Source organism: Sapajus apella, unplaced genomic scaffold, assembly GCF_009761245.1.
Source record: "Sapajus apella isolate SASKATOON/1434 unplaced genomic scaffold, GSC_monkey_1.0 scaffold11, whole genome shotgun sequence".
Lineage (NCBI taxonomy): Eukaryota > Metazoa > Chordata > Mammalia > Primates > Cebidae > Sapajus > Sapajus apella.
Window position 1 is genome coordinate 927,034 of NW_022436951.1, and position 23,549 is coordinate 950,582.

General features: G+C 36.6%; 2 pseudogenes; both read left to right on the plus strand.

The window, feature by feature from the left end:
* The first annotated feature begins 7 nt into the window (after positions 1-7).
* Positions 8-2,243, plus strand: LOC116552131 (annotated as a pseudogene).
* Positions 2,244-17,641: 15,398 nt separating this feature from the next.
* LOC116552142 lies at positions 17,642-19,124 on the plus strand (annotated as a pseudogene).
* The last annotated feature ends 4,425 nt before the right edge of the window (positions 19,125-23,549 follow it).

The following is a 23,549-nucleotide window of genomic DNA, read 5'->3' on the forward strand; positions in this document are numbered from 1 at the left end:
TTCTACAATGTCCAAGTCATTTCAGTAGCTCTCAGTAGGGACACACAGGGTCATGAGCATGACCTGTTTGCGGCAGTAATAGGCCTTCTTGCTGCTACCCAGTCTTCAAGTATGCCAGCGTCACTTGGAAGGATGAACCAGGGCACTGCACGCCCTGCTAGTTTAATGAATCTTGGAATGGGTTCTTCATTGAATCAACAAGCAGCTCACAGTGCGCTCTCTTCTGCTAGTACTTCTTCTCATAATTTGCAGTCTATATTTAACATTGGAAATAGAGGTCTCCTCCCTTTATCTTCTCAACACCAGTGAAGATGAGGACCAGTCCAGTAACATTTTGGCCAGCTTTGGTCTGTCTGCTGGAGACCTAGCTGAACTGAGTTGTTATCCAGAGGACAAGATTACTCCTGAGAAGTGCCCCAAATCCTTCTACAGCTTAAAAGGAGGAGAACTGAAGAAGGCCTTGCCTTGAATTATGGCAGAGATGGCAGATCTGCCACACAGGAGCCACTATACAGAGTACTTAGGGATGACTAGGAAGAAAAAAGGCACTTTAGAAGAGATACTTTTGATAGTTGTGGTCCTAGTCTCAACCCAGTGCTTGATTATGACCATGGAAGTCATTCTCAATAATCTGGTTATTATAACAGAATGGACTATGAAGATGACAGATTAAGAGATGGAGAAAGGGCTGGGTGCAGTGGCTCATGCCTGTAATTCCAGCACTTTGGGAGGCCAAGGCAGGCAGATCACGAGGTCAGGAGTTCAAGACCAGACTGGCCAACATGGTGAAACCCCATCTTACTAAAAAATACAAAAATTAGCTGGACATGGTGGCTCGTGCCTGTAATCCCAGCTACTTGGGAGGCTGAGGTAGGAGAATTGCTTGAGCTGGGACCCAGGAGACGGAGGTTGCAGTGAGCCGAGATAGTGCCACTACGCTCCAGCCTGGGCTACAGAGCAAGACTCCATCTCAAAAAAAAAAAAAAAAAAAAAAAAAATAAGATGAGAAAGATGTATGGATTATTCTTTTTTTGTGTCTGAGACCTCGCATAACTACCATAAATTTAACAGTGAGTGTGAGAGAATGGGACGTGGTCCTGGCCCCTTACAAGAGAGATCTCTCTTTGAGAAAAAGAGGGGCACTCTTCCAAGTACCAATATTAAAGACTTCCATGGACTCTTACCAAAGGGCTATCCCCATATATCCCTGTGCTCTATATGGGATTTGGCAGTTCATTCTAATAAGGAGTGGAGTCAACATATCAATGGAGCAAGTCACAGTTGCCGACACCAGTTTCTTGAAATCTACCCAGAATGGAATCCTGACAACGATACAGGACACACAGTGGGTGATCCATTCATGTTGCAGCAGTCTACAAATCCAGAACCAGAATTCTGGGACCTCCACCTCCCTTGTTTCATCTTGGAGGACCAGCAGTTGGACCAAGAGGAAATCTGGGTGTTGGAAATGGAAAACTGCAAGGACCTAGACACATGCAAAAAGGCAGAGTGGAAACTACCAGAGCTGTTCACATCACGGATTCTCAACATGGGAAAAACTTGAGATATCAGCTATTACAGCTGGTGGAACTATTTGGAGTCATTTCAAATCATCTGATTCTAAATAAAATTAATGAGGCATTTATTGAAATGGCAACCACAGAGGATGCTCAGGGTGCTGTGGATTATTATACATCTACACCAACGTTAGTATTTGACAAGGTAGTGAGAGTTCATTTATCCCAGAAGTATAAAAGAACAAAGAACCCTGAAGGAAAGTCCTATCAGAAGTTTGATCAAAAGCAAGAGCTTGGACATATAATACTTCTCAATAATGCCCCATTCTGGCTATTCTGACAGTGCTGTCCTCAAGCTTGCTGGGCCTTATGGGAAAATAAAGAATTACATAATGATAAGGATGAAAAGTCAGGATTTTAGTGAGATGGAGACAAGAGAAGATGCAACGGCAGTGGTTGACCATTGTTTGAAAAAAGCCTTTTGATTGACCTGTCTGAGAAATACAAATACTGGTACTGAGGATTCCCAACAAGAGGCACTGATTTACTGAAAAAAGATAAATCCCCAAAAGATCTTACTCTCCAGATGGCAAAGAATCTCCAACTAATAAGAAATCCAAAACTGATGGCTCCCAGAAGACTGAAAGTTCAACTGAAGGTAAAGAACAAGAAGAGAAGTCTGGTGAAAATGGTGAGAAAGACACAAAGGATAAATTTATTTTTTAAGTTACAGTTTAAATGATTATTACTATCATAAGTGAATGCTGACTTTGAAGTGTATTTTATGAGTCAAATGTCTAACCTTTAAGGGAAAAAAGACAAGAGTGAGAAATTTTAAATAGAAAATGTGAAATAAGTGACTATAGGATGACTTATTTTCTCTATTTTCATTTTAACAGTTTGACTTTTCCTGTAGACTAAGAAAGAGCTAATGGCTTATGTCATCTAACTCTTTATCCAAGTTAGCAAAAAGCTAACAGTTTTCTTTTTAGGTTAAGAATAATAACATTAATAACTATATTTTACTGAAAACTTATGATGTCAAGCCCTTAAATGAGCTGAGTTAGTTTTCAGCTTATAAGGGAGATATTAGTATTAACCATTTACCCAAGGAAACCAAATCTCAGGGAAGTTAGATAAGTCTCCCATGTTAGTAAGTGAAAAAGTCAAAATTATAATCCAGGCTGACTTCCTCAAAAGCACCCTTCACCTGTCTCCTGCACAGCCTCTAACATTAAGCCTACATCCTTACTTTCCACTACCCCACCAAACCTGAAAATTTTCTTTTCATTCTTTAAACTTTATTTTAAATAGAAACCATCCTTAGTAATTACAAAAGTTCCAGGAAGTAAATTGCAAACTACTTTCTGAAGTTGCTGCTTTTCTGTTACAAGCTTGTGCCTCCTAGTCCTTTTTCTTTCAATGGTACACCTGAATAGAATATCCATCATTGGCAAATCCACAAATATTAACTCATATTGCCTGAAAACATTCATTTAGCAAATATAATGTTTGAGGCTCTATTGAATAAGTTGATAAAGAGATTGTTTAGTATTAGAGTGTGAAGGGAATTATGCATTTTACTAAACCATCTCCTTGAAGGCAATGGGAAGCGTTTAGAATATTTAGTAATGAAATGGTATACTCTGATTAGATGATAGAAAATATCACAAGGGTAGATGTTTGGAGAATTGCTTGGAAAAGGGTGTGTGAGACTGAATGCAGGGAAACCAATAAAGAGGATTTTGATGTTCGATATAGGAAAGAAATAATGAAGGTTGGATCTATCATGATACTAGAAATTGAGAAGTAGGGTATATAGAAGTTCTCTGTTGAAGAGAACCCAACTTGGAGAGAATCAGACTGAAGTTGCATATTGATAGCAAGAAGGAAAAATATCTACACTTGAGAATAAAGAGTGACTCCATGCAGCTCAGGATGTCAACAGCGACAGAAACACAGCATCCCTGGAGTTTTCATGCATAGAAAGAAAGCTGGGCAGGACAGGGTGGCTCATGCCTGTAATCCCAGCACTTTGGGAGGCCAAGGTCAGCAAATCACTTGAGGTCAGGAATTTGAGACCAGCCTGGCCAACATGGTGAAACCTCATCTCTACTAAAAATGCAAGATTAGCTGGGCATGTTGGCACACACCTGTAATCCCTGCTACTCAGGAGGCTGAGGCAGGAGAATCACTTGAACCAAGGAGGTGGAGGTTGCAGTGAGCCAAGTTCACACCAATGCATTCTAACTTGGCCAACAGAGTGAGACTCCAACTCAAAAAACAAAAAAGAGAAGAAAAGAAAAAGAAAGCTGGATAAGAAAGACGAAGTGATTGCAATTACCCAGAGTTTATTTTTCAATGCAGAGATTTCACACATAAGCAGATGAAAACTAAGATAAATTAGAACAGTTTATTGTTCTCCTCCTACCTGCAATTCAATCTAGCAACACAGATTTAACTTATTCTTCATACACTCCTGGCCAAAAGAGAAATGAGATTTGTTGCTCTGTAGAGCAGGGGGGGAAAGGGAAGAAAACAATAGAGCCAATTGTTCTGACATAAAGGAAAATTTCCTGACACCCCCTCGGAAAGAAAGATGATTCAAAGCCCAAGAGTATAAGTGAGACAGTCAGAGAAATATAAAACAGCCAATAGCATACTGAATGAGCAAAAGCTGAAAATATTCCCTTTGAAAAGTGCACAAGACAAGGATGCCCTCTCTTACCAGTCCTATTCAACATAGTATCAGAAATTCTGGCCAGGGTAATCAGGCAAGAGAAAGAAATAAAGGGTATTTGAATAGGAAGAGAAGACGTCAAATTGTCCCTGTTTGCAGATGACATGATTATATATGTAGAAAACCCCATCATCTCAGCCCAAAATCTCCTTAGGCTGATAAGCAACTTCAGCAAAATCTCAGGATACAAAATCAATGTGCAAAAATCACAAGCACCCCTATACACCAATAATAGAGAGCCAAATCATGAGTGAACTCCCATTCACAATTGCTACAAAGAGAATAAAATACCTAGGAATACAACTTACAAGGGATGTGAAGCACCTCTTCAAGGAGAAATACAAACAGCTGTTCAAGGAAATAGCAGAGGACACAAACAGATGGAAAAACATTCCATGCTCATAGATAGGAAGAATAAATATTGTGAAAGTGCCTATACTACCCAAAGTAATTTATAGATTCAATGCTATCCCCATCAAGCTACCATTGATTTTCTTCACAGAAGTAGAGAAAAATACTTTAAATTTCATATGGAACCAAAAAAGAGCTCACATAGCCAAGACAATCCTAAGCAGAAAGAACAAAGCTGGAGGCATGATACTACCTGACTTCAAGCTATACTACAAGGCTACAGTAACCAAAACAGCATGGTAGTGGTACCAAAACAGATATATAAACCAAGGAACAGAACAGCAGCCTCAGAAATAATACCACAAATCTACAACCATCTGATCTTTGACAAATCTGACAAAAACAAGCAATGGGGAAAGGATTCCCTGTTTAAGAAATGTTAGAAAAACTGGCCAGTCATACACAGAAAACTGAAACTGGACTCCTTCCTTATACATAATACAAAAATTAACTCAAGATGGATTAAAGACTCAAATTTAAGACCTAAAACCATAAAAACCATAGAAGAAAACCTAGGCAATACCACTCAGGAAACAGGCATGAGCAAAAACTTTATGACTAAAACACCAAAGCAATGACAACAAAAGCCAAAATTGACAAATGGGATCTAATTAACTTAAGAGCTTCTGCACAGCCAAAGAAACTACCATCAGAGCAAACACACAACCTACAGAATGGGAGAAAATTTTTGCAATCTACCCATCTGACAAAGGGCTAATATCCAGAATCTACAAAGAACATAAGTTTACAAGAAAAAAACATCTAAAAGTGGGCAAAGGATATGAACAGCCCCTTTTCAAAAGAAGACATTTATGCAGGCAACAAACATATGAGAAAAAGATCATCATCACTGGTCAATAGAGGAATACAAATCAAAACCACAATGAGATAGCATCTCATGCTAGTTAGAATGGCAATCATTAAAAAGTCAGGAAACAACAGATGCTGGAGAGGTTGTGGAGAAATAGGAATGCTTTTACAGTGTTGGTGGGAGTGTAAATTAGTTCAACCATCCTAGTCGACAGTGCGGTGATTCCGAAAGGATCTACAACCAGAAATACCATTTGACCCAGCAATCCTATTACTAGGTATATACCCAAAGGATTATAAATCATTCTATTATAAAGATACATGCACACGTATGTTTATTGTAGCACCATTTACACTAGCAAAGACTTGGAACCAACCCAAATGCCCATCAATGATAAACTGGATAAATGAGCAGTTTCATATATTTCCGGTGGTAAAGATTTCTGGCAAATAATTGAAATACTACAGCCTTAACAATGTTTACATATTTTCTTTTTATTCAGTAGCGTATATGGTATGGAAATAATGAAAAGTATGCAAAAGATTTTCACACATAAAAGTTCATTGATATATTAGCTATAAAAAGGAAAAAATCCAAACCAAAAATATCCATAATCTCCTATTTTGAACCCTTGGAGTTTTTATTTTTAAATTTACCATTTTTTAAATTTTAGAATGCATAGACTGAACCCCTGAAGGTTTCAGGCAATACTTCATAATCAATCTTGGTAAGATTTTGGTTGTGGAATATCTCACTGTAACTGGGATACACTAGATAATAAATAGCCTCAAATCAGTTCACTTAAATCTTACCACCAGAGTAAATCAGTAAAACTGTATATAGACTATATTTTCCATTTTTAATAATATTTATGTGTATAGAAAAGGTCTAAATAACATACCATGAATGTTAGCAGTAGTTCTCTACAAGTGTTAGGGTTAAGCTGATTTTTCAGTTTTATTTATAAATCTTGTTTATATTTTCCAATTTTTTAATAATGAGCATGTATTCCTTTTATCTCACACAAAAAAATACTTGGGTTAACAGATACAAAGAAAAAAAATACAGAGGTAGCTAAAGCATAACCTAAAATGGTTCTCATATATTTTAGATGCTATTGGATAAATCTAAGTAAATTTTCTTTCACTCACAGAGAAAGGAAAGCATACGTTTGGCACCAAAATCCCGTAAAACATAATTTATTGGCTATAAAGGTGATTAATAGCAACAATTGTTCACTAAGGAATGTTCTGAAATCACAATCCCTAAGAAAATTTAAATAACTTTCAACTCCTGCCTATACGCTTTTATTTATCATAAGGACGTGTTTTATGTTCAAATTTCCTCTTTTAGAAGAATGTTGATAAGTTGGTGATAGTGTGCTATATGGAGATTAAAGAAAAGGGAGTAAGGAATGAGGAATTACTTAACTTTAAGATTCTTTCTGTCCTTTTTATTGATTTCAGCCTGGAATATGGAGAAATGATAACACAACAAAGTATTAAACTATGTGTTTTCTCACTAAAATTTATTATTCCAAATGTTATGCTGAATATATACTGGAGAGTTTCTATGACCCTTCCTTGTCTCTTAGTATTTCAGTTCTCAATCAAAAGCCTTGAAGAATAGATTCCGTAATTTTTTTATTTAATACATACCCCCCCCCGACAAAGCTCTTTATTTTAACATTACCATGAGTGGCTCAGTCTCTTCATTCCATAAAAAGTCTGGAATTAAAATTATGTTAAGACTATCCCTATGTTAAGTTTGCACTAAGGCCCCAAGTTAGGACAGCCTTACCTCCTCCTGGCTATTACAAACAAATTTTAACCACAGAATAGATTGATGCATCTCTTTGTTTGGTCTTTAGATTGATTCATGTAGGCTTAATACAAATTGTTATACTTAAGCTTCTGATGGTATTTTTGAAGGCAGAAAGAAAGTCTGCGAAAGGCATAGGATCATTTTTAATGTACCTGAAGTCTTTAGCAATAAGAGAGGATACAGTTTAGCAGAAGGGTGAAGCATGTTGTTGCAGACTTCCTAGATAATAGAAAGCCTCAGAATTTAAGGTTGTAGTTTCTAGAAATATAAATAGTAACCAAGAACCAAGGACATGTCCCAGCCATGCCAGGGGACCTGTGGAGCTTAACAGTGGTATGCTTGAACCAACTTGCACTGGCTGGGGAAAGCCATTGTGTTTACCTCTTCCTTCCTCCACATTCAGTGATGTCGTGGTGGCAGTTTGAAATTGGCCATGTTTGGAGTGGTTAAACCACAGATATCATCAAACACTAGAAATCAAGGTTTGTTTGTCTTTTCCTGAGAGGTGATTGTTAAACATTTACTAACACACAGTTAATGAGGGGTATGGTTTTGAGAATTTAATGACATAATTAGTGGTAGATGTGATAGTTACAAAGTTAGCGCTATATAATGAAAAAATTTACCATCTAGACTTTTACAAAAAAAAAATTGCTGACATCTGCTTAAGAGGATTAATACCTTTATCCCAATAGAATTAAGGCTCTCATGGAATGTGTCAAGAGTGCTTTGCCCTCAACAAGAAGTTCCAAGGATGGAAGCATGATGTATGATGGAATGAAGATTAAAAGTAAACTCAGGAGTTTGGAATCATGGTCAGAGCCCACACATTTAAATCAAATAAAAATAAATGTAAAAGACTTGAGCTTAAGGTTTTTAAATGAATAAAAATACATGTTTATTTTATTTTGAAAGAAAAAACTTGGGAAAGTTAGGAGACTATAGATTAAATATGAGAAAAACTTGGCCAATAAATAAAACCAACACAGTCTAACACAGTATCAGTTGAAGTTTAGTAGGTTAAACAAACTGTCATTCAAAAATTCTTTTCAGAATGATACCACTTAAGAAATGCACACAAACATAAATATTTAGAAAGAAACCTAAAAAAGAAAAAAAAAATGTTTAAAGTGGTTCTATCTGGGTTTAGAGATTATAAATGCTTTTCTGTTTTCTTCTTTCTATGTTTTCTTCATTTCACACTTTTTAAACAATGTGCTTGTTATTAAGTTTTTAGTACTATTTGCTAGTGATATTACTATGACTAAAAGGAAGCCAAGTGCTCTTATCTAAGACCAACCGGAAAAAGACTTCAAAGGCATTGCAGAGGTCTTCAAGGCAGCCCCTCACATCACAGATTTATAGGCATAGGAGGAAAGAATGGTTTGGGGGGCCAGATCCAGGGCCCCATTGCCCTGCTCAGACTCAGAACACTGCTTCCCACATCCCAAAGCTCTAGCTCCAGCCTTGACTCAACAAGGCCCAGGTACAGCTTGGGCCACAGCTTTGAAGGTCACAACCATAAGACTTACTAGCTTTCATGTGGTGTTAAGTTTGCAGGCACACAGAATGCAAGCATGAAGGAGGCTTAACAGCTTTCTCCTAGATTTCACAGGAGAAAGTCTGGGTGGCCAAAAAGAATCCTGTTATAGGGCTGGACCCCTCACGGATAATTCCTACTAGGGCAGTGTGAAGAGGAAATGTGGAGCTGGAGCCCACAAAGAGACATGGTCTAGTTGAGCTGCGGAAAGGAGGTCACTGCCTTCAGACTCCAGAATGTTAGTCATGGGCAGCTTGCATCCTGATCCTGAAAAACCTGCATGAACACACCTCCAATTCATGACAGCATCCACAGGGGCTTCAGTCTGCAAAGCCACAGAAGCAGAGCTGCCCAAGGCCTTGGGAACTCACCCCTTGAACCAGTGTGCTCTGGATGGAGGACATGGAATCAAAGGAGATTATTCTGGAGCTTTAAGATATAATGCCTGCCCTGCTGGGTTCCAGACTTGCATGGGGCCTATTACCCTTTTCTTTTGGCTAATTTCTTCCTTTTGGAATGGAAATATTTACCCAATGCCTATAATACCATTGTATCTTGGAAGAAAGTAACTTGTTTTTGATTTTATAGGTTCATAGATGGGATGAACTTGGCCTTGAGTCTCATATGAAACTTTTGACTTTGAACTTTGGAACTTTAGAAGTTAAGGCTGGAACAAGTTAAGACTTTGGGAGACTATTGCAAAGGCAAGATTGTATTTGAAATGTGAGAAGACATAAGATTTGCTTAGTCACGGGATGAATGATATGATTTGAACATTTGTCCCCTCCAAATCTCAAATTGAAATGTAATCCCCAAAGTTGGAGGTGGGGCCTGGTGGGAGATGTTTGGATCATAGTAGCAAATCCTTCATGAATTGCTTAGCACTCTTCCCTTGGTGATGAGTGAGTTCTCATTTTGGTAGTTCATGTGAGATCTGGTTGTTTCAAAGAGCATGGAACTTCTCCCTTCTCTCTTTCTTGCTCCCACTCTTACCATGTAACATGCTGTCTCTTTGTCTTCTTCCACCATGATTGTAAGCTTCTTGAGGCCCTCACTAGAAGCCAAACAGATGCTAGCACCATGCTTCTCATACAGCCTGCAGAACCATGAGCAATCTAAATCTCTTTTCTTTATAAATTACCCAGCCTCAGGTATTCTTTTATAACAATGCAAAAATGACCTAACACTCTAAGTTTAATTGTAGTGTCCAGATCAAAAAAGTTTACAAAATGTGAATGTAGGTAACACTACTGAACTATACACTTAAAATAGTTGAGATGTTAAATTTTATGTTATGAATATTTTACCACAATTTTTCAAAAGTTAATAATAAGAAAAGTAGTATAGTAGGGTGAGGTACCAGCTTATTACTTACTACTGAATGATTCTGTACAATTTATTTAGCCCTTCTGAGCCTTATTTTCTCCTCTGTAAAATAAAATTAGTAATAGAACTATATACTATATATACTCTAATATAGTCAACCATTCTCCCATTAATACACATTAATATTCTTTCTTATTAAGCAAACTTACTTTAGATCTCTTGCTTCAGTAAAACAAAGCAAAATGGAGTCTAATAGACTCTGGCTTCTACGCAGATCAGAGAGATCTCATTCTAACAACAATATGCTGGGCAAATTGCAAATTCATGACTCTCAAATCAGAGATCTGAACTCATATATCAATTAACTAGTCTGAACTCTATGGAAAGACAATTCCAGCAGGAAGAGACGAGATGTAAGCATTTGCTTCTCTGGGGCAGATGAAGCCAGGTGTCAGTAAGAATAATTCAGTTAGAATTATTAATAAATTAGTAGAATCTGAGTGTGGGCTAGTGAGAGAGCATAGAGTTCTAGGGACTGCAGATGAAGGTAAAGTTCTCATCTTTTCTCCGCAGACGCCACCAGGAACTCATAAAAAAGACTGGCAATAGTCCTAAGAAAGCAACTCTTACAGTGCTGGCCTGAAGGTAGGAACTGCAGATACTGCAGAATGATACTAGGGCCATAGCAGAAACAAACTTCAAACTCAGCCTGACTCCTGAATAGATTAACTCAAACCCAGATAATAAAGGCCTAGCAGAAAAAAAGATACACCCATTTCCAGGCAAATAAACCATTCTTTCCTACATAACATGAGCAGTATTTAACAAAAAATAATAAGGGATTCAAAAAGTAAGGAAAATAAAACACACGCATACACACACTACCAAGAAAAAAAAAAGGCAATCACTAGAACCAGACTCAGATATAACACAGATGTTGAAGCTAAATGATAGGAAATTTAAAATAAATATGACTAATATGTTTTAAAGCTCTAAGGGAGAAGGTGAACAAATGCAGGATCAGGCAGGTAATTTCAGCAAAAGGATGGAAACAGCAAGAATTAATCAAATGGAAATGTTAGAAACAGCACAATAACAGTGACAAAGCATGCTTTCAACTGGCTCATAAGTAGACTTAAGAATCTAGCAGAAGAATTAGTAAACTTGAAAATAGATTGATAGATCCTACTCAGACTGAAACACCAAAGAAAAACAAAATAGTTGGGGGACAAAAACATTAAAAAAAAAAAAAAACAGGAGAGAGCATCTAAGAGCTGTGGAGCAATATCGAACCATCTAAGATACTTACAGGTAATTGAAATTCTAGAAACAGAAGCAGAGAAAAAGGCAACAGAAATATTGAAGGAAAAAGGCCAAGAATTCTCCAAAATTGATGACAGATACCAAACCACCGTTTCAAGAAGCTCAGAGAACACCAGGAAGGATAATTACACAAACATACACGATCCCTACCAAAGATATCATCTTCAAACTGCTGAAAGCAAGAGACAAAGAAGAAATGTTGACGACAGCAAGAGAAAAAGGAGGATACATATATTCAGGGAAAGAAAGATAACAATTAGACGGATGACGCAAGCCAGAAGACACTAGTCTAGCTTTTAAAGTGCTGAAAAGGAAAAATTCTCAACCCAGAATTCTATCCCTAGTAATAATACCTTTCAAATAGAAAAACAAAGACTGTCTCAAAAAACTAGGAGAATTCATTGCCAGCAGGTTTATATACTATATGAAATGTTAAAGAAAATTTTTCAGACAGAAATGATGCTATATTTTAATTGGTCTAAAAGATCAATCAACTATTTAAAGCAAAAATATTAGCTTTAATAGCTTTAACCCATTATTAACCCATTATGTATTAAGAGCATATGTACAAGTAAAAAGAATGACAACAGCCTCAAAAGATTGAATGTGTAAAATGTAATGGGAATGCTGGGTCAAAACATAGCCCTGTTTTAATTTCTTGAGAAATTGCCAAACTGCTTTCCACAGGATTGAACTAATTTACATTCCCACCAACAGTGTATAAGGGTTCTCTTTTCTCTGACATCTTGCCAACATCTGTTATTTTTTTACTTTTATCTTTCTTTCTTTTTTGGGGTGTGTGTGTGTGTGTGTGTGTGTGTGTGTGTGCGCGCGCGCGTGCATGCGTGTGTGTGAGACAAGACCTTGCTCTTTCACCCAGGCTGGAGTGCAGTGACATGAACACAACTCACTGCAGCCCCAACCTCTTGGGCTCAAGCAATCTTCTCACCTAAGCCTCCTGAATAACGGACCACAGACATGCACCATGACACCTGACGAATTTATTATTATTATTATTATTATTTTTTGTAGAAACAAGGTCTCACCATGTTGCCTAGACTGGTCTCAAACTCCTGGGCTCAAGCAATCCTCTCACCTCAGCCTTTCAAAATATTGGGATTACAGGCATGAGCAGACTGACTTCTTTTTAATAATAGCAATTCTGATTGTTGTGAGACAGTAGCTCATTGTGGTTTTGATTTGCATTTCTGTAATCATTAGTAAGGATGAGCATTTTTAATATGCTTGTTGGCTGCTTGCATGTCATTTTTTGAGAAGTGTCTGTTCATGTCCTTTACCCATTTTTCAATGAGACTGTTTGGTTTTGCTTATTGTTTAAGTTCCTTATAAATTCTAGATATTAGATCTTTGTCAGATGCATAGTTCAAAAATATTTACTTCTACTTTGTAGGTTGTCTCTTTACCTTCTTGATAGTTTCTTTTGCTTTGCAGTAACTCTATAGTTTAATTAAGTTCCGCTTGTCAATTTTTGGTTCTGTTGCAACTGCTTTTGGAGTCTTCATCATGAAATCTTTGCCAAGGCTTATGTCCATAATGATATTTCCTAGGTTTTCTTCTTGGGTTTTTAGTTTTGGTCTTACATTTAAGTCTTTTTGCATATGGTGAAAGAAAAGGGTCTAGTTTCAATCTTCTACTTATGGGTAGTCAGTTATCCAGCACTATTTATTGAATAAGGAGTCCTTTTCCCATTGCTTGTTGTTATCAGTTTTGTTGAGGATCAGATGGTTGTATGTGTGTGGCTTGATTTCTGGGTTCTCTAGCCTGTTCCATTGCTCTATGTGTCCATTTTCTTACCAGTACCATGCTGTTTTGGTTACTGTAGTTTTGTAGTATAGTTTGAAGTTGGGTAGTGTGATGACTCTGGCTTTGTTCTTTCTACTTAGAATTGCTTTGCTTTGGCTATTCAGGCTTATTTTTTGCTTCAATAATGAATTTTAGAATAGTTTTAATTCTATGAAAAATGTCATTGGTGGTTTGATAAGAATAGCATCAAACCTGTAAATTGCTTTAGACAGTATGGTCATTTTAACAATATTGATTTTCCATTTGTTTGTGTCATCTCTAATTTCTTTCAGTGGTGTTTGGTAATTTTCATTGCAGAGATCTTTCACCTCCCTTGTTAGCTATATTCCTAGGTACTTTATTTATTTCATGGCTACTGCGAATGGCATTACGTTCTCGATTTGGCTCTCAGTCTGGACATTACTGGTGTATAGAAATGGTACTAATTTTTAGACATTGATTTTTGTATCCTAAAACATTACTGATGTTATTTGTCAGTTCTAAGTGCCTTTGAATGGAGACTATGGGATGGGGTTTCTTAGGTATAGAATTATATTGTCTGTGAAAAGAAATAGTTTCACTTCCTCTCTTCCTATTTGGATGCCTTTTATTTCTTTCTCTCGCCTGATTTATCTGGCTAGGACTTCCATACTATGTTGAACAGAAGTGGTGAGAGTGGGCATCCTTGTCTTCTTCACATTCTCTAGAGGAATGCTTCCCGCTTTTGCCTGTTTAGTGTGATGTTAGCTGTGGGTTTATCATAAATCGCTCTTATTACTTTGGGGTATAGAAGTGAGAAATTATGATCCAGCCTTTGAAAAGAGAGTAGGAAGAAAATAAGCATGTTTTTGAAAATTCATATTTATCCAATGAAATAAGTAGGAGTGTAAAAACCTATTCATAGTTATTGATAGCCATCTGCATATAAATTCTTTGTAATTCATTTTAATCAATCTATTTCTTCCTTTAATAAACTAAACATAATATAACAGAGAAGAAAATGATAGACGCAAAACTGTAAAATGCCAGAATAGGGAAAGAACCATTTTACCTATTTTAAGATTCATATTAAAATGCACATAATCAGGACAGAAGATGAGGACACTAGATGATTTATGACACTATGGCCTTTGTAATGACAATCAAAGCAATCATTATTTCCAGAAAGATTATCCAGCATATGAAATGCTAGTCATGCATAGAATTATTACTAGGCCAAAAATACTTGTCTTTTCTATCTTAATCCTTACCAGGAAATACATGCCATTAAAAAGTAATCAGTTAAATTGGGTAACTTTTTATTATCTTTTTGTACTTCTAAAAAGTATAGTTACAAAAGCAGTACGTGTGCACTATAGAAAATCTTCAAATTCAATTAAATAAATTTAATTAACATCAGTGTCCACCTATGCTAATCACCTTAATATTTATATTTTCAGGTCTTTATACACACACACACGGACACACACACACACACACACACACACACACACACACCCCTCTTTCTAGTTTTACATGAATATAAAATCTTATTGTACATACCATTCCTCAATCTGGTTTTGTTTTTTTAGTAACTTTCTCTTTCAGTACATTTTATTTCATCTACTGCTGAGACTATGTTCAAAATTCCCCCAGGTGACCCAAAAATATTGTATACAGCTCATTTGTCCATTTAAATATCAAATCTTGCATCTGGCTTTTATATTTGTTAAATTTGTTGTAATTGGTTACAATCTTTTTTTCATAATACTTTAAAAAAAAACCCAAGCCAATTACATTCTATAGAATACTCCTGAATTTTTCCAGTTATTTTGCTGTGCTATTATTGAACTTGTTAGCCTATATCCTGTATTTCCTGTCATAATCTATGTTCTATATTGTATATTAGAAGCTTATTAAATTTAATTTAAATTATTTTCACCAATAACAATTCAATGCGATGGTGTGTACTTCATGTAACATCAAATCCAAAGCTACATAATATCTGGTTAACCATTATTGGTGGCACTATGATTGATTCTTACACTAAGTAATTTTGTTTTTCCCACTGTACAGATAAGCTTTTCTCCTTGTGATTAAAAAGTAATCCATTAGGTTTTTCTTTTTTTAGCAATTAACCAATGACCAGTTTCTTATCAACCATTTACTTAATGGTTTTGACACCAATTAATGTTCTCCCCTTAATCTCATAATATCATTTGGATCTGTAAAATTATGTTTTCTATAATTTCTTGTATATTTTATAACTGGCTTTCTTCTGTAATACAGAACTTTTTCTCAAATATCAGGAAAATTGGTTAACAGGTGAAAATATAATAAGTGGAATTCTCATACACACCTGATGGGAATATTCGTACCACCTCTTTGGAAAACAATCTGCCATTATCTAGCCAAGGTAAAGATATACACAATCTATGACCCAGCATTTCCATTTTAGGTTTAACATTTTTCAATTTCAGGATACTCCACTTAAAATCAGAAATCTACCTCCGTAAATTAAGCATCTATAAGTCCTAATTGAGAAGAAATTTCTCAATATTTTAAATAAAAATATTATAAAGTGTTATATATCAACTCAAAACTTCAACCAATTTTCTAAAACAGAACTAATTCACTGTCAAATGCCTATGTATAACAACTAATCATGTTAGGATGTAAAAAGATTTAAATGTTCATCAAACAAACAGTTGCTTTGTATACAGTAATCACAGTACCATGGCCTTTATTGATTCTCAGCTGTACCTTTCACAACATTTACACTTGATTTTATTTAAAATAGAACTTCAGATTTCACCCTTATTCCCACCTTCTTTTTCCACAACACACACACACACACACACACACACACACGTTGTTTTGTTTAAAATGAAGTGTTGAGCTTTGGGGGCATGAATATACAGTTTTTTTGTAAGACATCAGCAAGTAAGTATATTGCAGACACCTACATTCTAAAGTTTGGGTATTAAAATCCAAGAGCTGTTTCACCAGGAAAATGTTAAGGCGTGCAACTCACTATTTACCCTAAATACATTCACACACGTGCATTTGTAACAGCATTGCTTACAGTAACCAAAAACTGCCAACATCCTCAATGTTCACTTACAGCAGCATGTATGAATTATGAAATATTCATATAATGGGAGAGTATATTAAAAAGAAAATAATATAGCCAAATATTATAGTATGGATTACCTCCAGAAACATGAACCAATAAATTTCTGTTCATTATAAATTACCTAGTCTGAGATATTCTATCAGTACAAAATAGATTAAGACATGGGGACACATCCAGGGTGGAGGGATAGAGGTGTAATTAGGGAGAATGCCATGAATAGACTGGGTATGTGTTTTGGAATGCTGCCATTTTTATTTTTTGATTTAGGTTACACAAGCGTTTGTTTTATAAACAAACTACATTACTCACCAAACTACAAATATATTTTTATGAACTCTTCAGGAAATGTATATGTTTCAGAGTGAGAAAAGGAAAGGGTGAATGCAAAAAGAAGGTAGGTATTAATAAAGGAGACAAGAGTGCAGGATTCTGCTAAGGGGCACCAACCCTGGGTTGCTCTATCTGACCATATGTCAACAAATATATGTCAACTGTAAAATATAAAAAAAAAGAGTACCCAAAATAAGACAGGGACAAAACAATTTGCAAAGGAGCTTGCACTTAGAAAAACAATACATTTGTTGGATTGGAACTTTATGGATAAAAAAGGCTTCCACACAAATTACAAGCTTTAAACATATCTAGAAGATAAAAACTGAAAGTTTCCATGGGAACATAACAGGCATTCGTAAAATCATAAAATGTAAGAATACTGTGAACTGTGGTTTTGTGCAACAAATCCTGCAATTTTGAAAACATGAGGATGTCAATGAAATTCAAGAGAAATCATTTTCAACAATTAAAAAAATCATTTTACATAGAGGTGGTAACTTTGTAATAATTCATTATTATTATATGTTCTTAAATTTCGATATGTAACAGAAAAAAAATCGAATACTTAGGCACCAAGTCAGAATATTTTTTAAAAGTGTTTAATCATTTCATAACTAGTTGAAATTTAGTTTAAAATAAATCTTTTTCAGAACTTTGAACAGGCTAGGACACAAAGGCAAAAAAATTGAAAAGCATTTGCCCAGGTACTTCTGATTCCCAGCTTGTCTCCTGCTGGGAGACTGTGTCACAGCTAATCCCATTAATATTACCTTAATGTGGTACTTGATTTTTGTAAAAAAAATTCTACCTTCATTTCAATAAATGAACGTATCTATCTCCCTTCAACAAAACTTTATTTGAAATCACTGTTAGTCCAGAGCGGGCATCGGCGCGGGCTATGGCTGGGACTTCCCTCAAGTCAGCATTGGCCGCCCCGGAGCTGCAGCCAGCTCAGAGCTGCCGCCTCCACCCTCGCCCTTTCCACCTAGCAGCAGCTCTTTTGCACTTCATCAGGCACAAGCTCTTACCGCTTCCGAAGCTAAGCTTTTGCACCAACTGGACAGCTGGCCAACCTAAAAATTGTCGCCCTTGACAGATACTCACTCTTGGTCTATCAGCTTTGGATGAAGCAGTGGAGTTCTTGGGACGAGCCCGTTGACAACTAAATGAAGCTGTTGTCAGAAAACTCGCCCAGTGGATCAAGCAGGAAGTGTGGCAGGAGGTGGAAGAGGAGATGGTTTCTGGGAACAAACGGCCACACCTAAGTGTGGCTACGGTTGGGAAGAGCCCATTCCCAACTAAATTAAGCTGTTGTCAGGAAACTTGCCCAGTGGCTCAAGCAGGAAGTGTGGCAGGAGGTGGAAGAGTAGATGGTCTCTGGGAACAAACGGTCACACCTGAGTGTGGCTAAGGTTGGGAAGAGCCCATTCCCAACTAAATGAAGCTGTTGTCCGGACACTCGCCCAGCGGATCAAGCAGGAAGTGTGGCAGGAGGCGCAATAGTAGATGGTCTCTGGCAACAAACAGCCATGCCTGAGCGTGGCTCTGGTCGATGAGAATCCTGCAAGTCACTCCTGTGTCCTCAACAAAATCAGGGCAGCTGCAGATGTGAGAATCAACAGAATTAAAACATTGTGAAAGCAGCTTCAATTTCAGAGAAAGAATTGTTGAATTTAACCAATAAACTGAATAATGATGATAATGTAGATGGCCTCCTTGTTCAGCTGCCTCTTCCAGAGCACACTGAGAGAAAGCTCTGCGATGCTGTTTCTCCAGATAAAGATATTGATAGCTTTCATGTAATTAATGTAGGGTGAATATATCTGGACCAGTATTCCATGTATCAGCTACTCCATGGGGTGTCTGGGAAATAATTAAGCAAACTGGCATTCCAACCCTAGGAAAGAATATGGCTGTGGCTGGAAGGTCAAAAAATTTGTTGGAATGCCCATTGCAATATCACTGCACACAGATAGGGTATATGAACGTTACAGAGGTGATGCCACTGTTACAATATCTCATTGATATACTCTCAAAGAATAGTTGAAGAAACATAAAATTCTTGCAGATATTGTAATATTCATTGCAGGCATTCCAAATCTGATCACAGCAAATATGATCAAGGAAGGAGCAATAGTTATTGATGTGGGAGTAGATATAGTTCAAGATCCTGTAACTGCTAAACCTAAGTTGTTGGAAATGTGGATTTTAAAGGAGTTATGCAAAAAGCCAGTTATATCATTCTAGTTCCTGGAAGTGTTGGCCCCATGACAGTGGCAATGCTAATGAAAAATACCGTAATCACTGCAGAACAAAACATGCTGAGGCTTGAAGAACAGGAAGTGCGAAAGTGTAAAGAGCTTGGAGTAGCCAGTAACTAACTTGTGTCTTCTATATCACCAACAGTACTCCAAGCTAGCTCAAGAAGCAAAGCAAGCCAATAGAAATATATTTTTTTTATTTATTCTACTGAAATGGTTTAAATAAATGCTTTGCATTTATTGAAAGCCTACATGGGTGGGTGTGCACGTAGCTCTGCAGTACCTCACCAGGAAGCATTCCAGTATCATGCAGGGTCATATGATCTATCCAAGAGCAGCCATTAACCTTGTGATTAACATGGGAGACATTGTCATATTGAGAGTGGATGCTTAACTTTGGCAAGCCACCTCTGTTAAAAATTTGCCTTTTCTAGGATTGCACTTCTGAAGCGCTATTCCCATAAAGGTTGATATTCATTTTAGGTACCAAAACTTTTGAGTTCAACTGATCAAACTGAAGGAAAAATTAGAGAAGATTAGGGAAAACACGAAAAAGAAAAAAAATGGTAGTAGTTGAGTAGAAAAAAAATTAACCTATATATGTATTGAGTGGTAATCAGATATATCTAAGTAAAACTGAATTGGCAAGGAAAAAAGAAAAACTACATGTTAATCATTTTCCTAAGTAGTCTTTTTGAGGTTTATTTGGTCATTGGGAAAATGTTAAGGATTGTTTCTTGCTATTAGTCCTCATTTTATGTACGTTTCCCTTTAGTAACGTCTCCCCATTTTAGTTTTCTAAGATTTAAAGGCTTATTTTATAAATTATTCATGTGTATTTTCATATTTGGGTTTTGCTACATACTTTAACTTCATTGTTAAAGTTTTGTTTTGTTAGGGAATATCTGTATAGTTTCTTTAGTATATGTTAATATCTATTTAAAAAAAAAAAACTTGGCTTGATAATCATTTAGGCAGCCTGGATAAGTGTGCAAGTTACTTTTCCACCAAAGAATTGTCAGCAGCAGCTTGGCTTTCTGTGATGTATCTTGTTGACTTTTCAAAAATATTTTTAAGAATATGAGTTAATATTGAATTTAATCAGACTTTCTGATTAAAGGTGTTTTTTTACTTTTTGTTAAAACACATCTGTCAGCTGTGGTATAAAAAAAGAGAAATCACTATAAGTTGTTAATAAGGTAAAGATGCCTATGATATACTTTCAAGTAAACTAAAACAAATTAATCTCTCGTATTTACAAAAAAAGCAATAAAATGGCAAACCATATTTTATTAGTTGGCATTGGATTATTCAGAGTACAAGGAAGGCTAAAATCTGAAATACTTTAAAGTAATTTAAACAACAAATGTTCAAAGCTGGATACATGAGCAATAAAAATATATTTTAAAATTACAGCTTTCTAAATATTTGCTTTTTGTTTACTATTCATAATTAAACAATCATCATCAGAAGAGTTCTCTTATTCCAATAATGCTGCCATCCCTCAAAATCAATTTTGAATTGCCTGTGTAATACTGCCTTCAAAATATCTTTAAATGAAGCGTAAATAAATCATCCTGGCTGGCCTGAGTGCAGTGGTGTTTACAACTAACTGATCACAGTCAGTTACAGGTTTATTTGTTCTTTTTCCACTCCCACTGCTTCACTTGACTAGCCTTTAAAAAAAAAAAAATCCCAATTGTTTCATTATGGTTGACCTGTGAACCACATAGGTTTAAACTGCACAGGTCTAATTATATATGAATTTTCTTCCATCTCTGCTACTCCAAGCCATCAAGACCAACCCTTCCTCTTCTTCTTCATCCTCAGCCTACTCAATATGAAGACAATGAAGAATTTTATGATGATTCCTTTTCAATTCATAGATAGTAAATATATTTTCCCTTTCTTATGATTTTCTTAATAATAATTTTGTTTTCTCTAGTTTTTATATTGTAAGAATATAGGACAAAATACATATACAAAATATATGTTAATTGACTGTTTATATTATCAGTAAGCCTTCTGGTCAAAAGTAGCTTATTAGTAGCAAACTTTTGGAAAAGATTTTTAACAGTGCTGGGGATCAGCCCTAACCCTCATGTTGTTCAAGAGTCAACTGTGCAACAAACATAATTAATCACCTTGGTTTTGAATATCACTCTTATTTTAGGGCAGACATAATTTTGGAATTAGTGAAAGATTTTCTACCACCAAAGGTATTCAAAAAATAAGATGAATAACTTCAACATAGTCTAAAAGAAGACTTCCAAAATATTTTTAATCAACATATATAGCATATATATTATGTATAGTGTGTATGTATATACAGTATATATGTTACGCGTGTGTGTGTATATATATATGTTGAAAGAGAAAATGATGATTTATATGTAAACTGTCAAGTATTACCTTCTACTTAGCATGTAAAAAGTCACAAGAAAATGTCATTCCCTATCTAACAACAGTAACAAGCCAGATAATATGAAAAATCATGGTTTGAAGAAAATTTATTAGAGTGCTAAGAATGAAGAATAAAACTTACTGACTTAAAATCCAAAAAGTTACAAAACTTTTTGGAGTGAAGAAACCTAACAGTTTCTATCATTTTTCTTGAATCAATGGAAAAGGGAGAAAGCTGTCAGATAAATGGGAAATGAGAAAACTGATTAACATTTAAGAAATTTTTATTGATGAAGTTTGGGATGGCATGATGATTTGGAGTCCCCAGAACAGAGAGTATGCCCAGTTGCCAACGCTTCAGAGGCATTTACAGAATAGTCATGAGAAATATTAGGCTGGGTTAGGAATGCTGAGAGAAACCTTCAGGTGCTTGAACTTCCGAGTAAAAGGTAGCAGGTACCTTTGGTGGAAGAGGGTCGGGAATACTGGAAGAGACTTGCCGCACTGAGACACAGTGTGCAGGATCTCAGGAAACCTGAGTGCAATGTGTAAGAACAGAGATAAACTCTCTGGGCTTTATACTGAGTAAGAGGCAATGATGACCTGTGGCTAAAAGACGGGCAGGAAAGCTGAGAGAAACTCTCCTCTGAGATGTAAATGTAAAGGGATTTCTGTAGTCTTCAGGCAACACAAAAGACTTGAAAGAAATTCTCTAGGCACTCAAGGACCCCACTGATGCAATGGTTGATTCTCATAGAGGCTAAGGAAGCATAGCTAGTAAGTATTCCTTTGAGACGATGACAAGCAGGGACTGAGAAAGGTTGAAGGCAAAACAAAAAAATGGAAACAAATCCTTCAGATGCTCAGGTCCCAAATCTAGCTAAAAAGAAGGTACAGATCCCATTCCCAAATTATTTGCAGCCTGTGGTGAAATAAATCTAACCAAAAAAACTTTCACATACGTATATCAAAACATCAATCAAAATTGCAGAGTAGGAGATACCAGCCTTCGTTTGCCTACAAAGAAACAAATACAGACAGCTAACCACAAACCAAAATATCCCAGAGAAGTCTGAAAGGCCCATTAACAAGTCTGTGGCAACAGAGTGGAGAAAAACTTTTGGGAATGTCCACTTAGAAAAAATTGCTGGTGAAATCAGCATACTTGAAATGCCAAGAGAGTGCAAGGAACAAAGAAGACAGACAGGGGCTATTGCTATCAGCTGCATGGCAGGAACCATGGAGTTTCCTAACAGTCTGCTCCACATGGAACACTGGCTGCTTTTACCACCAAGGCAACAAACAACTATTCTTGTCTAGGAACCACAGAAAGGGAACAGTGGCTACACATTTCTCTACCACCCAAGAAGCTGACACCTCTCCCAACCATACAAGTGCCCTTCCCTATAAAACATATTGAGCTAGTTAGCACTCTGAGTCCCAGAGCCAAACTCTTTCTGCACATACTTTCATTCCAGGTACTGACTTAGATACCAAAGAGATCTTGGCTATACCTTGACCACAGAGCCACATTAACTCTCCACAAGCCTGCACTCCCAAGCTTAGCTCTATCGCTGCTGCACAAGCACCTACACATCACATGCTGTTACTGAAAGGGGACCAGGGATGCCTGAGTCCTAAACACCTGTGTCATTACCAGCCTGGATTCCAGAAGCGTTGTCCCTCTAGGTATGCTCATGCTTCAGACCTCAACTTCATGACTACTCCATGAGTACCATGCCTCAGACACCAGTGCCACTGCCAACCTGAGTAGGACTGCAAACTAGACCCAGTGTCAAGAGAAATCTCTTCAGCCACAGCTTCCCCAGTGAGAGAAAAAGAAATTGGAGAACCTTAGCAGCCATCACCATTGAATGCTGCAATGACTTTATTTGCTGCAATCAAAATCCACACCGTTGGCCACCAAAGATTCCTGTAACCTTCATCAATATTGACCTCAACAGACACATCTGTTGAGGTGAATACACAGTTTTGACCTCACTGATGGCAAACCACTGTACCCTGCACAGAAACAGCCTCAGACCTCCCCTATAGGGAGAGATCTTTCCACAGAAAAATTAGCCCATAAAATCAGGATGAGGAGAATACTCCACCAAATCTGCAGACTTCAGTGGAAGGCAA